The sequence below is a fragment of the Gorilla gorilla genome, chromosome 12, assembly GCF_029281585.2.
Source record: "Gorilla gorilla gorilla isolate KB3781 chromosome 12, NHGRI_mGorGor1-v2.1_pri, whole genome shotgun sequence".
Taxonomy (NCBI): Eukaryota; Metazoa; Chordata; class Mammalia; order Primates; family Hominidae; genus Gorilla; species Gorilla gorilla.
In genome coordinates, this window is record NC_073236.2 from 24,656,577 (window position 1) to 24,673,040 (window position 16,464).

The window sequence follows — 16,464 nt, forward strand, 5'->3', positions numbered from 1 at the left end:
CTCGGGCGCGGAGCTAAGTGTAGGCGCCAGGGGTCCCTAGAGCCGCCGGGGCGCAGCGAGTCCGGCGCTGGGTGACCGTTGGGTCAGAAAGTGTTGAGGTAGCAGCTGTTGCGCCCTCCCTTGGCCCCGCCGCTCGGAGACGTCCCGCCCCCTGCCTTGAACGGCCGCGCCGGCCCCGCCCCCTGCCTTGAACGGCCGCCCGACCCCGCCCCGGCCCCGCCTCAGCGCCCACGTGACTAGCATAGGCGCGCCCCCCGCTCCGCCCGCCGCCGCAGACTCCGCCTCCGAGACGCGAGCGAGCGGCGAGCGCGCGCACTACAAGTTCTTGCTCGGCGACTCCTGCGCACGCGCGCGCCGTGCCACCCTCCCTGCACCCCGTGCTCCGCACCCCTCCTCCCGCCATCCGGCTTAACCTGGCGGGCGCGCGCCGCGGCAGTAGCTGTGACAGGTACCCGGCGGGGGGGTGGGGTTGGCCCGCGAGGGTGTGCGCAGGCACAGACCTGGGTCCTGTCCCCGCCGCCCCCTCCTCTGCAAGGTGTGCCTGGGCGAGGGGAGGGGCCCGCGGCCCGAACCCCTGGGTCACCCCCGAATTACAAACAAAAACCTTAAAGCCATTGCTCGCGGGTTAGAAGGCAGCTGTGCGTGCTCAGGAAAAGAAGCCACGCACAAGAAACCGCACGCTGCGTGGATACAGTGACATGAAACACCCAAAATCTCTTTTGAAAGGGAAACCAGGCACAGTGGCTCATGCTTATTATCCCAGCACTTTCGGGGGCCAAGGCGCTCACCTAAACCCGAGAGTTCAAGACCAGCCTGGGCAATATGGCGAAACCCTGTCTCTAAGAAAAATATAAAAATTAGCTAGGCATAGGGCTGGGCACGGTGGCTCACGCCTGTAATCCCAGCACTTTGGAGGCCGAGGCGGGCGGATCACGAGGTCAGGAGTTCCAGACCATCCTGGCTAACACAGTGAAACCTTGTCTCTACTAAAAATACAAAAAAAAATTAGCCGGGCGTGGTGGCAGGTGCCTGTAGTCCTAGCTACTTGGGAGGTTGAGGCAGGAGAATGGCATGAATCAGGGAGCAGAGGCTGCAGTGAGCCAAGATTGTGCCACTGCACTCCAGCTTGGGGGACAGAGTGAGACTCCGTCTCAAAAAAAAAAAAAAAAAATTAGCTGGGCATGGTGGCTGGCACCCATGGTCCCAGCTACTCAGGAGGCTGAGGTGGAAGGATCTCTTGATCCCGAGGAGGTCAAGGCTGCAGTGAGCCCAGATGGCATCACCGCACTCCAGCCTGGGCCACAGACCTTGTCTCAAAAAAAAAAGAGAAAGTGGGGAAGAAAATGTAATACAAATTAATATACCAACAGCAATTAGTGAGTACTTTTTCCATGGAGCTGGGAGAGAGAATAAATGTTTGTAAAATTAAAATGTTCTACGCTAGAAATCAACTTTCCTTCTATGCTTTCTTTACTTCACCCCTTATAGCTACTTAGTAAATCTCACAAATCCTATCCTTCTAATCTCTCTGAAATGTATGTACCCTTTCCTTTCTATTCTCACCACCCATGTTTCTTTGTTTCCTTCTGGCCTGTGTAATAATCTCATAATCGCACCTCCTGTACCTGCCTTCTTTCTAGTCCAGAATAAGTTTTCCTAAATTCCACCAATAACCATCCTGCTACTGCTTTGTGTGAAATTCTCCAAAAAAATATTTTACTTTTCCAAAATAAGTCAGGCTCCCTCTCTTAGGATACAAAACCACACCATGGTCCCAGCCAATCTTTCAGCCTGATTCACTCAGTATATATTTATTGACCTCTCCTTTCTCCCAAGCACTTGTCTAGATAGTAATTAAAGAGTGCGGCACAAAACAAATTGGATTCCTCCCCTCATGGAGCTTGTATTTTAACAGGAAGCACAGACATTAAATAAATTAAAACACACAAAAAAAGACAAGCATATAATTACAGTATGTATCCTAGAGAAATATCACTCATGCAGAAAGCATACACAAGGATGCAGCACTGTTTCCAATAGCGAAAAGCTAGAAACAACCTACATGTTCTCCAAAAGAAAATTGCCACATAAACTATACCATATCCAAATTATCCAAATTTTAGAATATAGACAACAGGTTGGGCGCGGTGGCTCACACCTGTAATCCCAGCACTTTGGGAAGCCGAGGCAGGTGGATCACGAGGTCAGGAGTTCAAGACCAGCCTGGCCAACATGGTGAAACCCCGTGTCCTCTAAAAATACAAAAAAATCAGCTGGGCGCTGTGGCAGGCGCCTGTAATCCCAGCTACTGAGGAGACTGAGGCAGGAGAATCGCTTGAACCCTGGAGGCAGAGGTTGCAGTGAGCCAAGATCGTGCCACTGCACTCTAGCCTGGGTGACAGAGCAAGATTCCATCTCAGAGAAAAAAAAAAAATAGAATATAGACAACAGGCCAGGTGCAGTGGCTCATGCCTGTAATCTCAGTACTTTGGGAGGCAGAGGTGGTCTGATCACCTGAGGTCAGGCGTTTGAGACCAGCCTGGCCAACATGGCGAAACCCCGTCTCTACTAAAAATACAAAAATTAGCCGCGCGTAGTGGCGTGCGCCTGTAATCCCAGCTACTTGGGAGGCTGAGGCAGGAGAATCACTTGAACCCAGCAGGCAGAGGTTGCAGTGAGCTGAGATCATGCCACTGGGCAACAAAGCGAGACTCTCTCTAAAAAAAAAATACACACTGTGAATAAAATGTTTACTAGTTCCATATCCTGCTTTTGGATAAACATTTGATACACCATTCTATACTTACTCCTCTCTTTGCTCTATTCTGAATGCCTGCACCCCTCCCCACCACCCAATCCCCCAACGTATATGCCATATATATAAACATCAACCTGTAACCACCCTAATCGGCCCCAAGGTCACTCAAAATGCCACCTCCTTCAGTTACTCTCTCCTTTGTTCAATGCCTCCTTTATAACACTGTCTGCATTATGCCTAGCCCTGGGTATGTTATTTCTCTTACCACCTGAATAGTGGGGAGGCTCTTCCAAGGGAAGACCAGTTTCCTCCATGCTGTGGAACGGTCAACACACAGTAGGTGCTCCAATATTTAGCTGTTCCAATATGTAGCTGTTCTGTGCTCCTTGGGTTTTTGTTTGTTTGTTTGTTTGTTTGTTTGAGACAATGTCTCACTCTGTCACCCAGGCTGGAGTGCAGTGGCGTGATCTCAGCTCACTGCAACCTCTAGGGTTCAAGTGATTCTCCTGCCTGAGCCTCCTGAGTAGCTGGGATTACAGGCGTGCACCAGCACACCTGGCTGATATTTGAATTTTTAGTAGAGATGGGGTTTCACCATTTTGGTCTCCAACTCCTGACCTCAAGTGATCTGCCCGCCTCCCAAAGTGCTGAGATTGATTACAGGTGTGAGCCACTGCTTCTGGCCTCCCTGGATTCTTTTTTTTTTTTTTTTTTTGAGACAGTGTTTCACTCTTGTTGCCCAGGCTGGAGTGCAATGGTGCAATCTTGGCTCACTGCGACGTCTGCCTCCCCGGTTCAAGCGATTCTCCTGCCTCAGCCTCCCTAGTAGCTAGGATTACAGGCACCTGCCACCACACCCAGCTGAATTTTTGTATTTTTAGTAGAGACGGGGTTTCACTATGTTGGCCAGGCTGGGCTCGAACTCAGGTGATGCACCCGCCTCAGCCTCCCAAAGTGCTAGGATTACTGGCATGACACACCTCACCCGGCTCCTGGATTCTTTAATACACTCGTTTTTTTCCTCTTTCATGTGACATGTACCTAATAAGCACCCACTATGTACACCAGGCATTTTTCTATGTGCTGGAGATGCCGCAGGGAACCAAATAGATCAAAATGCCTATCCTCATGGAGTTAACATTTGATATTATAGTGTGTTAGATATTATAATAAGTACTGTGGAGAGAAATACAAGGGGCAAAGGGGCTACAGATTGGAGGGGTGGTGAGGGAAATGTTAAATAGATTGGCCCTGAAAGGCTTCATCATAGACACATCTAAATAAAGATCTGAAGGGGGTGACAGTGGCAGCCACAAGGAGTTCTAGGGGAAGAGCATTCGAGGTTCAGGGACACGTAAGCGAAGTCCTTGAAGCAAAGTGCACCCAGTGTTTCAAAGAACAGCAAGGAGGCCAGCATGGCATTGTGGCTGGCGTGGAGACAAGCCAGGAAATTAGGATAGGGATGGTGCATCTTGATTGCACGGATCTTTCTGGCCATGGTAAAGATTTTGAATTTCATTCTGAATGGTCCTGAGAGCTCTGAATAATCTGAGCAAAATGGCCGGGCTCGGTTACTAAGTGGTGTATTCAACGGGTTCACACAATCAAGAGCACTCCTAAAATAGTAACACAGGGTCTCTCTCCTTTGCTGAAATCACTCAGATATTTAAATGTATCTCTATTTCAGGTTACTTCTACAACCATAACAGTAATAATAATAATAGTAAGAAGAGGGCTGAGCACAGTGGCTGGCTCATGCTTGTAATCCAAGCACCTTGGGAGGCCAAGGCCGGCAGATTGCTTGAGTCCAAGAGTTCGAGACCAGCCTGGACAACATGGCGAAACCCTGTCTCTACAAAATACAAAAATTATTACAAAATTAGCCAGGAGTGGTGGCAGGCACCTGTAATCCCAGCTACTCAAGAGTCTGAGGCAGGAGATCACTTGAACCCAGGAGGCGGAGGTTACAGTGAGCCAAGATCGTGCCATTGCACTCCAGCCTGGGCAAAAAGAGTGAAACTGTCTTAAATGAAATGAAATGAAATGAAATGAAATGAAATGAAATGAAATAAAAATTTGGCGGGCTTGGTGGCACGCGCCTTTAATCCCAGCTACTCAGGAGGCTGAGATGGGAAGATAATTTGAGCCCAAGGAGTCGAGGCTGCAGTGAGCAGTGTTCATGCCACTGCACTCCAGCCTGGCCAACAGTCTCAAAAAATAAAATAAATAAAATAAGAAGAACAGGGAGGAGAAGAGGAGGGATAAGAAGGGGAAAAACAGGCCAGGCTCGGTGGGAAGCCAGCACTTTGGGAGGCAGAGGCAGGAGGATCACATGAGGTCAGGAATTCCAGACTAGCCTGGCCAACATGGTGAAACCCTGTCTCTACTAAAAGTACAAAAATTAGCCGGGCATGGTGGTACGTGTCTGTAATCCCAGCTACTTGGGAGACTGAGGCAGGAGAATCGCTTGAACCCCGGAGGCAGAAGTTGCAGTAAGCAGAGATGGAGCCACTGCACTCCAGCCTGGGCAACAGAGACTCTGCCTCAAAATAATAATAATAAAAGGGGAAAAACAAAATGATTTACTGCACCCCCACTATGTACCACTCTCAGCTCCAAAGCTGATTTATATTATGGTGTTACTTAGTTCTCCTGATAACCTTCATGCTTAAATCCATTTGCAGATGAGGAAACTGGGGCCTGATGTTAACTTTCTGACTTAATTCTCTTACTTGAAGATCTACAACTAGAAGAAAGTGGGATTCTAGCCCAGATCCAATGCCAAAAGCCATGCTGACTCATACCATTCTTTTCTGTCTTAAGTGGTTGACCTTGGCCTTAGGAAAACAGAATAATAACAATCACTGATTGGGCATTGACTCTGAGGCAAGCACGCCATCCTCCATTTTGAGATCCCCCGGCAGAGTTGGAATCCAAGTCTCCCAGAATACAAAGTGGCACCTAGGAGTGGTGACCCCCACAGCAGGTCAGGGCTGAGCTCTTGAAAATGGCTCTCTGGGTTCAAATCAAAACTCGATTCCCCAGCTGTGCCACCTTGGGGCTTCCTTTGAACTCTCTTTGACTCCATTTTCCCCATTTTACAGATGGGGATAACAGAACTCCCTAACGGCCGGCGCAGTGGCTCCCGTTTGTAATCCCAGCACTTTGGGAGGCTGAGGCAGGAGGATCGCTTGAGCACAGGAGTTCTAGGCCAGCCTGGGCAACAAAGTGAGACCCTGTCTTTGCAAAAAGCCTAAAAATTAGCTAGGCATGGTGGTTGTGTGCCTGTGGTCTCCAGCTACATCAGAGGCTGAGGACAGGAGAATTGCCTGAGCTCAGGAGTGCAAGGCTGCAGTGACCCATGATTGTGCCACTGCATGCCAACCTGGGTGACATAGTGAGACCCTAAGATAGACAGATAGATAGATAGATAGATAGATAGATAGATAGATAGATAGATAGATAGATACATACATACATACATACATACATAGATAAAAATTGAGGTGCACTGTCACTTGAGAATTTCAAATTATGTGATAAGTATCTAAGGCAGTCAAAGAAAGGCTTTGGAGATGACCAGAAAGTACCTTATGTAACTAAGTTATTAAGTCCCTAAACCATTTATATTTAAATATAGAAAATATATTTAATAACTTGATACAGGAAAAAAGAGCTTGTCAAAAAATCTCAAAAGAATAAAGTCTATTGGATTTAAACCATTTCCTTATAAAACCTGATTGCTGTATTACAGATATGAACTCTATATGCACTCAAATCCTTTCATCAATAAAAGGCAATAAGACTCTTATTGAGTAAGAATAAGAGGCAATAAGGTTCTTATTGACTGTAACATTATTTAGGATAGTTCTTTCCAATAGAAATATCAGGATCAAGGGGTTACATAAAAAAAAAAATTTTTTTTAAGTCAGTACTATACCATCATCTCTGCAAGGTAACTGCTCAGAAACAGAGCCTGAGGAATCTTTTCTGATCACAGATCTTTTGGTTTTCCCTTGCCCAGTTCGACTTCTTTGCCGCACCATAAATCCACCAATACCTATCCAAAAAAGAAATTGGGTAAACTGATAAATAATTTCTCCCTACGTTTCCACAGTACACAGGATAAAAATGCTTTATCTTGAATAGTAAGTCATTTTCCAAAATTAAATCTGTGCTAGTCTAAATAAATAACCTGAGTTTTAGGTAAAATAGAAGTTAAAAACAACCAAAAAAAAAAAAGGCAAAGCCACTGTTATCACTTATCAAACATAATACAAAAAGACCTGTGTGCACTTCCTCTTCTAAACAGTATCAGTGTAAATATCAAACACTAAATTACGCTGGCTTATCTATTTGACAAATATTAGTGTCTCATACATCACATAACAGTCATGCACTGCATAATGATGTTGGTAAACAAAGGGCTGCATGTTAAGGCAGTGGTCCCATTAGATTATAATGGAGCTGAAAAATTCCCACCACATACAGACATCACCATAGTTGTGCAACACCGTAGCACAATTACTTTATTTTTTAAAATGAATTTAGCGTACCATACAGCCTAAGTGTGTAGTAAGCTATACCATCTAGGTTTGTGGAAGTGCACTCTATGATGTTCACACAAGGATGAAAATGCCTAATAATGTATTTCTCTGAACTTAAGTGATGGATGACTGTGTCTGTATATTAACCGGCTAACTGGTACATTAGCTGGAGGACAGAAGACACAAACTACCTAGATGACACAAATATTCTTTGACTGATATGATTTCAGGGGGATGGTGTCTGGTACTCCAACGTATGACGGCATTTATACATGGGACACATAGAGCCCTGTGGTTAAGAGCATGGAATCTGGAGTCAGACTACGTAATTCTGCTTACTCACTAAATACTTCTCAATGCCTCAATTCTTTCACTGGTTAAAAATGGGGGTAAGGCAAAGCAGCTTCTCATACATATGTTAAAAGGACAAATAACATAAGTGAAGTGCTTAGAATAGAGGTCTGGTACACAGTCAACACTATAAGCTTTTGTGAAATGATATCGCTGTCTAGCAATATACTCTGTGACCTAATGGGTCCCTCAATTAGAGGGTTGACTTCCATGTGAGGCAGAGGAAAAGAAAACAGTAAATACAAGTTCCTGGAAGAAATCTGCAATGTCTAAAAAAGTACACTTATAAGCCTCATGATCAGGAAGAAATGAAATCATTTTCATAAAACGATTTAGAAGCAACTCATCTTAGGTCCTTATTATAGATATGACCTATTTAAAAGACAGGTTATCTTTTAAGGTCTCATGGAATACGAACGAAGTAAGAAAGTTCTTCCTTACATATCAAAAGGGATTTAGATCACTCTTACCAATAAAATAATAAGCAATAAGAAGCATAAAGATTGTACGAATCCAATTTAAAACCTCATTGGTAAACAGACATTAATAAACTGGCTAAGGAAAGCCTACTCAACACGTGTGAAAAGCGGGAAAAAATTTTTCTTAAATAAATACATAAAAGCCTACAACTTCTGTATTGTGACAATTTTAATAATTTTTTCCAATAAGGCAAATAAAACTGACAAGCAAGACCGCTTTTCTCTCCACTCCTGAGGCACATAAGAAATGAGTGTTTAATCAGTCATGGTTTTTAACTGGACTATAAATTCTAGGAGCCGTAATAACTCTGTCTTGTTCCCCTTCACACTGTATACTTACTGGCACTCCTGCATAAACACTGAAATAAGTTTTTTCAAAAAAAGATATTAGAAAGTGAATACTGAAAATTAAAAGCGTTACAGAAGTACACATCCAGAGGAACTATATAAATGGCCTTCAAACTCCAAGTATGAACAAAAGCCAATCTAGTAAAGCATTTAATAAAATGGTTAACATTTGGGATAAGGCATTCAATAATGGTTCATTGTGAAGTATTCACATATTCAAAATAAAGAACTCTGGAGCTAAAAAGTCGTATTCAAATAGTTTAGTTCTTTAATTTATGTGCACATATTTTTGTTTAGACAGTTCTTTATCCTGAATATTTAATTTTAATTGAAGTCTTCAGTATTGTATTTTTCTTTAATTAACCAAGTGTTGATGATATTGAAATGTCTACCTCAGGCACTATACCTGGTCTGTATGGTTTCCTTTTTTCTCTTTTTGACACCATCTGTTCCTTCCACTCCCTTAGTTTCATCATCCACAGCTTCCCGCTCAGGACTAGATTCTGATTTTCCATCACAATCCATAAGTTCTCCTTCTGGAAAAAAGTAAATATATACACAAAACTGGAAAAACCTATCAAATATATAATCCCTACATAATGGGGAATAAAAAGTAGGGTTGTTGCTGAGCCATTTTAATTGTACATCCCTGTTGGTAGGGAAAGTATGAAAGGAGATAGAAGCAGCCCCAAATGGTTGTAGAAATTGTGCTGCTTAGTGCAGTGTTCCCATGAAATAAAACATAATCAGAGAAGGGGAACACAGAACTCAGAGTTCTGTTGAGTGCAATCCATTTGCACTTGACAAATTCACTTGCTTTTAATTATGTCTTCAGGTCCAGGTCTCTAGACTAGAACTCTCTTCTGAGCTTCAACCACAGCTATAATTGAATATTACCTAGTTACTGAAAACTGTATATCCAAAATGAACTATTAATTTAAAATAAACTTTCTCCTTTTTCCCACGTTACCTGTCATCATTAAAAGGCATGGAAATGTAACCTGGAGAAGACACAGGCCTGGAAGACCACCTTAATCATTCCTAATCTCTTTCCTCCTACAACCAAGACTCCTCAATACCTCTGAAATGCATTTTATCACTCTCTACTACCATCTTAGTCCAACCTCAGATGACTCACTATTAATACAATATGCTCCTATCTAGTTCCCCACCTCAAAGCTTACCTCTCTCCAATCAATTCTTTAAATTACTGCATAAATGATCTTTCTATAAATATGTATCAATTTTCTGCTTAAAATCCTTTCATGTCTTCCCAATGCCCTCAAAATAAACTTCAAATTGCAAGGCCCATTACAACAGTCTCTTGTAAACTTTCCAGCTTCATCTCACTCCCACCAGTGAACTACACTCAGTTATTTGAATGTATCAAGCTCTTTCTTCCACTATCTTCCCCAATTTCTGCCTTCTACCTAACTTATCTTTCAGGATTTATTCTAAACTTCACTATATTAAAGAATTCCTGATATTTAGATAAAATTATGTCAAACAGTTTTATGCTCGTATGTATGAACGTCATGCTTCATTTTTATTGGTTCTTTAAAATCTGTGTCCCTGCTAGATTATATTCTCCATGAGAACAGGTACACAGATTTTCTTAGTAACAGATGTATTGTTAGTAGGATACCTAATACATGTTCAATAAATACTTCACTGAATGAGGTAAATGGAATGCTTAGAGAATGCTATTTTAGAGAATGCTATTTTAACACTGTGGTAATCAAACTTTTCCAAGTTATATATGCTTTACATTGTATTACAGGAAAAAGACATGTTTATCAAATACATTTTAAAATCAAGTTGTTAACTCCTTCAATATTCTCAGTATTAGAGATAACGTATTTCTGTAATGGCATGAACAGGGTATTTGTCTTTTCTTTTTTATTATATTTGGTCTATATTTGAGGCCAATTCCATAACAATCTGATAATGGCTATGGACTTATGACTAAACCATGAAAAGAAAAGTTTATAGACCAGGCACGGTGGCTCATGCCCATAATCCCAGCACTTTGGGAGGTCAAAGCAGGTGGATCACTTGAGGTCAGAAGTTCCGTACCAGCTTGACCAACATAGTGAGTCTCTACTAAAAATACAAAATTATCTGGGCGTGGTGGTACACGCCTAAAATCCCAGCTATTCAGGAGGCTGAGGCAGGAGAATTGCTTGAACCCGGGAGGCGGAGGTTTCAGTGAACTGAGATCGTGCCATTGCACTCCAGCCTGAGCAACAAGAGTGAAATTTCATCTCTCAAAAAAAAAAAAGAAAAAGCCGGGCGCGGTGGCTCATGCCTGTAATCCCAGCACTTTGGGAGGCCAAGGTGGGTGGATCACGAGGTCAGATCGAGACCATCCTGGCTAACGCGGTGAAACCCCGTCTCTACTAAAAATACAAAAAATTAGCCAGGTGAGGTGGCTGGTGCCTGTAGTCCCAGCCACGTGGGAGGCTGAGGCAGGAGCATGGCATGAACCCGGGAGGCAGAGCTTACAGTGAGCCGAGTTGGCACCATTGCACTCCAGCCTGGGTGACAGCGAGACTCTGTCTCAAAAAAAAAAAAAAAAAAAAGAAAGAAAGAAAGAAAAGAAAAGAAAAGAAAAAAGAAAATTACTGAAAAAAACAAACACCAAAGATGATAATACCAATTGTTTACCTTCAAATAAACCCACCTAAAAGTTAATGACAGGGAATTTTGGGTTAAGGTGGCAGACTAAATTCATACATTAAAATTACATTCTCCTGAAACCCTACTAAAAACACACTGAAATAATCTATTTTTAAAAGATAAAATCAAGCTGTGGCATGGTGGCATGCCTGTAATCCCAGCTATTTGGGAGGCTGAGGTGGGAGAAGAGAATTGCTTGAGCCCAGAAGGTTGAGGCTACAGTGAGTTATGATCACACTACTGCATTCCAGCCTGGACAACAGAGAAAGACCCAATCTCCTTAAAAAAAAAAAAAAAAGACAATAGGAAAGGAGAAAAACAACTTAACAAAGGCAAATTCTCAGTTGAGAGCAGAAAGAACTGAAAAAAAGAATCCAGTTTATAACAATCCTCAGAAGGCTGAGAAACTAGGAAAACTGGCCACCTTTGGAAATAAGTGGGAGAAAACTGAAGCAACAAGAGATTTAATTATCTGCAGAAGTTATACTCCCTACACCTGCTTCCTAGGTTTACACACTGAGAAGCTGCTACTCTCATTTGTGGGATGCAGGATTCCTGGGTGACCTTAAATGGAACAATGGGATGAAGATCGAAAATAGGACCAAGAAAATATGGGCATACTAAGTGTGGACAACCCCATTCTGCTCCCGCTGCCGGACCCCACATTTCCCCACTGAATTCTCAGAAAGCTAGCAGCCAGATCTCTAGCCTCCAAGTATGAGGTTTGAAAAGACTGTTGTGGGGAACCTGATCAGTTCAAGAAGAACATCTAAAGATACTGAAACCAGAGGGTTCACCACATGGTCAGCACAAATCACCCCACTAAACTTACAAATCGACAAGCACCACCACATACTCAAAGCTTTCTAATCAACTACTTAATTCCTTTTTTAAAAATAAAAATACTATCTATCCAGTCTCCATCTTTAGTTCTTCACTTTTAATCATGCATGTACCATAAAGATTATCTGACAATGGTCTATAACAAGCTTGTCCAACCTGCAGCCAAGATGCTTTAAATGCAGCCCAACACAAATTCATAAACTTTCATAAAACATTATGAGACTTTTTATGAGGTTTTTTTTTTTTAGAAAAAAGCTCATCAGCTATCATTAGTGTATTTTACGTGTGGCCCAAGACAATGCTTCTTCCAATGTGGGCCATGGAAGCCAGAAGATCTGCAACACCCTTGATCTGTAACATAAAAGACAGAGACCTGAGAACATAAAAGACAATTTGGAATTAACAGACTAAGTAGGAAGTTAAGAAAATCTTCAAAAAGATTAAAATCCTCTGAGGGATAATATAAGATACCCTTGAGGCAAGAATAGGATGCTACAAAAGAAACATTCAAAGGGAGGAAAGAAAGCTCTTGAAATAACTGAAATAAAAACAAAACTCAGTAGAGGAAGATAAAATAAGGACATGAATTGGAAAGAAGCAGAGAAAAACTGAGTATGTTTCACATCTGAAAAGCAGAATTCTGGAAAAAGAGAGGGAATTGTTATCAATCATATAGTTCAAGAACATTTCCTACCACTGAAGGATATAAGACAGCAGACTGAAAGAGACCACTCAGTGCCTAAAAAAACAGATTTTAAATGTCAAAAATAGACAAAAACAGACGTTATCCTCATGAAATTTTAGAACACTGAGGACAAAGAATTTCCTAAAATCTTAAGAGCTTCCAAGAAAACACAGGTCACATAGAAAAAACCGAGTTCTTCATATACTAGAAACTAAAAGACGGTGGATCAATTGACTAAAAATGATAAATGAAAATGTATTTCCAACCTGGAAAAGATGAGTCAGGTAGGAAGGTAAAATAAAGACATTTTCAGAAGTATATAATGCTCAGAACTTACCTTCCACACATTCTCTGTCAGGGAGCTACGGAAGATACGTTCCACCCAAATTGAGGGAAGAAATAAAGGGAAATTCATGAAATTGCAGAAAACACATGTAACACAAGAGAAAACAGAAGATGATCTCCAGGATAATAAAGAGGAAATCCCCAAATTAATCATATGTAATGGTTTGTGGCCAAGGATAGCACTGGATCTAGTACAAAGACCACCTTTCACCTGAAACAATGCACACAAGGACAGTAAAAACCAAAAGAACACTTTTATTGATGAGGTTCATAGTGACACCAGTAAGCATACATGTTGAGACAAATGGCATAAAGTAGCACATACAGTGCCCTAACACAAGTGGTATCACTGTAGCTAAAGTCTCTTCTAACCAACATCTTCACAAGGGCCTTCTGATTCCCACAGGCTGAAATAAAGAAAAAGACCGTTATCGGCCAGGCACGGAGGCTCATGTCTGTAATCCCAGCACTTTGGGAGGCTGAGGTGGGTGGATCACGAGGTCAGGAGATAGAGACCATCCTGGCTAACACGGTGAAAACCCATCTCTACTAAAAATACAAAAAATTAGCCGGGCGTGGTGGCGGGTGCCTGTAGTCCCAGCTACTCCAGAGGCTGAGGCAAGAGAATGGCATGAACTTGGGAGGCAGAGCTTGCAGTGAGCCGAGATTGCACCACTACACTCCAGCCTGGGCGACAAAGCAAGACTCCGTCAAAAGAAACGAAGAAAAGAGAAGAGACGAGACGAGGACAGAAAGAAATACAGAAAGAAAAGAAAAGAAAAGAAAAGAGAAAAAGACCGTTATCACCCAAATATGAGAAATTCTCCCATATATACATACTTGTATCTAGATGACTAATCTCTGGAAAGTTATAAGAAAACACTGGTTCTTTCCAAGGAAGGGATGGCCAAAAGGTAGGCTAACTTAACATTGTTCACTCTTTTTAAGACCTTTGTATTTCTTGTATCATGCACAGGTATTGCCTATTCAAAAACAAACCTACAACAGGGAAAGACTGAAAGCTTTTCTTCAATATCTGCTACAAGGCAAGGATGCCTACTCTTAACACTTATATTCAACATAGTCCTAGCCAGAGCAATCACATAAGAAAAGGAAATAAAAGGCATCAGCAGAAAAAAGGGGGTAAAATTATCCCTGTGTGCAGATGACATGATCTTGTATGTAGAAACCCCTAAAAATTCCACAGTTACTAGAATAAATGAATTTGGTCAAGTAGCAGGATACAAAATCAATATACAAAAATCAGATGTATTTCTTTATACAAATAATGATCTGAAAAAAATCAAGAAAACATTTCCACTTAAAATAACGTCAAAAAAATAAAACACTGAGGAACAAATTTAATGAAGGAAGTGAAAGCTTTATATACTAAACACTATAAAATACAGACAAAGTAAACTGAAGACACACAGCCGGGCATGGTGGCTCACGCCTGTAATCCCAGCACTTTGGGAGGCCGAGGCGGGTAGATCACCTGAAGTCAGGAGTTCAAGACCAGCCTGGCCAACATGGCGAAACCCTGTCTCTACTAAAAATACAAAAATTGGCCAGGCGGGCGTGGTGGCAGGCACCTGTAATCCCAGCTACTTGGGGGGCTGAGGCAGCAGAATTGCTTGAACCCAGGAGGAGGCAGAGGTTGCAGTGAGCTGAGATCACACCACTGCACTTCTGCCTGGGCAACAGAGTGTGACTCTGTCTCAAAAAACAGAAAAAAACTAAAGACACAAATAAATATAACGATATCCCCAAGTTTGTGGATTGGAAGAATATTGTTAAAATGTCCATACTATCCAAAGTGATCTACAGATTCAATGCAATCCCTATCAAATTTCCAAAGGCATTTTTCACAAAAATAGAAAACACAATTCTAAAATTTGTATTAAATCATAAAAGACGCTGAATGGCCAAAAGAATCTTGAGAAAGAAAAACAAAGTAGGAGGTATCACACTACCTGATTTCAACTTATATTACAAAGTGATAGTTATCAAAACAGTATGGTACTGGCACAAAAACAGACACATGGAACAATGGAACTGAATACAGAGCCCAAAAATAAACCCAAGCATATATTATGAGCTAATTTTTGACAAGTCCAACAAGATACAATAGGGAAAAGATGGTGTCTTCAATAAGTAGTGGTAAGAAAACTAGATATCTATATGCAAAAGAATGAAACTGGACCTGATGCCTATCTTACACATCATACATAAAAAGCAACTCAAAATAGATTAAATACCTAACACCTGAAACCATAAACCTCCTTGAAGGAAATTTAGGAGAAAAATTTCTTAATATCCTCCTTGACAATGATTTTTTGGATATCCCATCAAAAGCTCAGGTAGCAAAAGCAAAAATAAGCAAGTGGGACTACATCAAGCAAATAAGCTTCTGCATAGCAGTAAAAAAAAAAAAAAAACAAAACAGGGGTAAAAAGGTAGCACAGGGATTAGGGGAAAATATTGGCAAACCACACATCTGATAAGGGGTTAAAATCCAAAACATATAAGGAACTCACACAACTCAGTAGCAAAAAAAAAAAAAAAAACCCAAATAACTGGATTTTAAAATAGGCAAGGACCTGAATAGCCATTTTTCCAAACTCACACTAATGGTCAAATGGTATATGAAAAGATGCTCAACATCATAATCATGAGGAAAATGAAAATTAAAACCACAATAGATATCATCTCATGTCTCTTAGAATGACTATTATCAAAAAGGCAAAGACATAAGTGTTGGTGAGGATGTGTAGAAAACGAAACCTTTGTACATGGTTGATAGGAATGTAAATTAGTATAGCCATTATTGAAAACAGTATAGAGTTTCCTTCAAAAAAATACAACTACCATAAGATCCAACAATGCCTCTGTTGGGCATATATTCAAAGGTAATAAAATCAGCATCTGAGAGAGACATCTGCACTCCCACGTTTATGGCGGCATTACTTCCAATAGCCAAGATATGGAAACAAACTAAGTGTCCTGATGGACAATTTACTTACCCATTCAAGGACAGATGAATGGATAAAGAAATTGTGACGTTTGTATATACATATATTAAGTCCTCCCTTAATGTCATCAATAGGTTCTTGGGAACTGAGACGTTAAGCTAAATGAACATACAGCAGCTCCTCAAGTAACACTGTTTCCTTCAATCTAATTTTGGCATAATGCAAAATGAAAAAAAAAATCAGTTTTGTCATACTTTTTTTCCCCTCTTAACCACAGTTTCTAAGAACTTACTGATGACAATGAGGACTTTATACAATGGAATAGTTAGCTTTAAGAAAGGAGATACTGCCATTTGTGACAACATGGATGAACCGGGAGGAAAGTATACTAAATAAAGTAAGCCAGACACAGAAAAATACTGTATGATCTCACTGAAGAAGCAGAATGGGAGGCAGC

The 16,464-nt window shown here is 41.4% G+C and overlaps 1 protein-coding gene and 1 pseudogene across 2 annotated transcripts in view; both read right to left on the bottom strand.

Annotated features, from left to right (window-relative positions):
• LOC101136771 (ATP-binding cassette sub-family D member 1-like) overlaps window positions 1–145 on the bottom strand; it is a 72,237-nt gene extending 72,092 nt beyond the window's left edge. For both annotated transcript variants that reach the window (XM_063695500.1, XM_063695499.1), the window contains exon 1: window positions 1–145. The gene's annotated coding sequence lies outside the window, so the exon portion shown is untranslated.
• LOC134756834 (histone-lysine N-methyltransferase 2C-like) overlaps window positions 14–16,464 on the bottom strand; it is a 26,000-nt pseudogene continuing 9,549 nt past the window's right edge.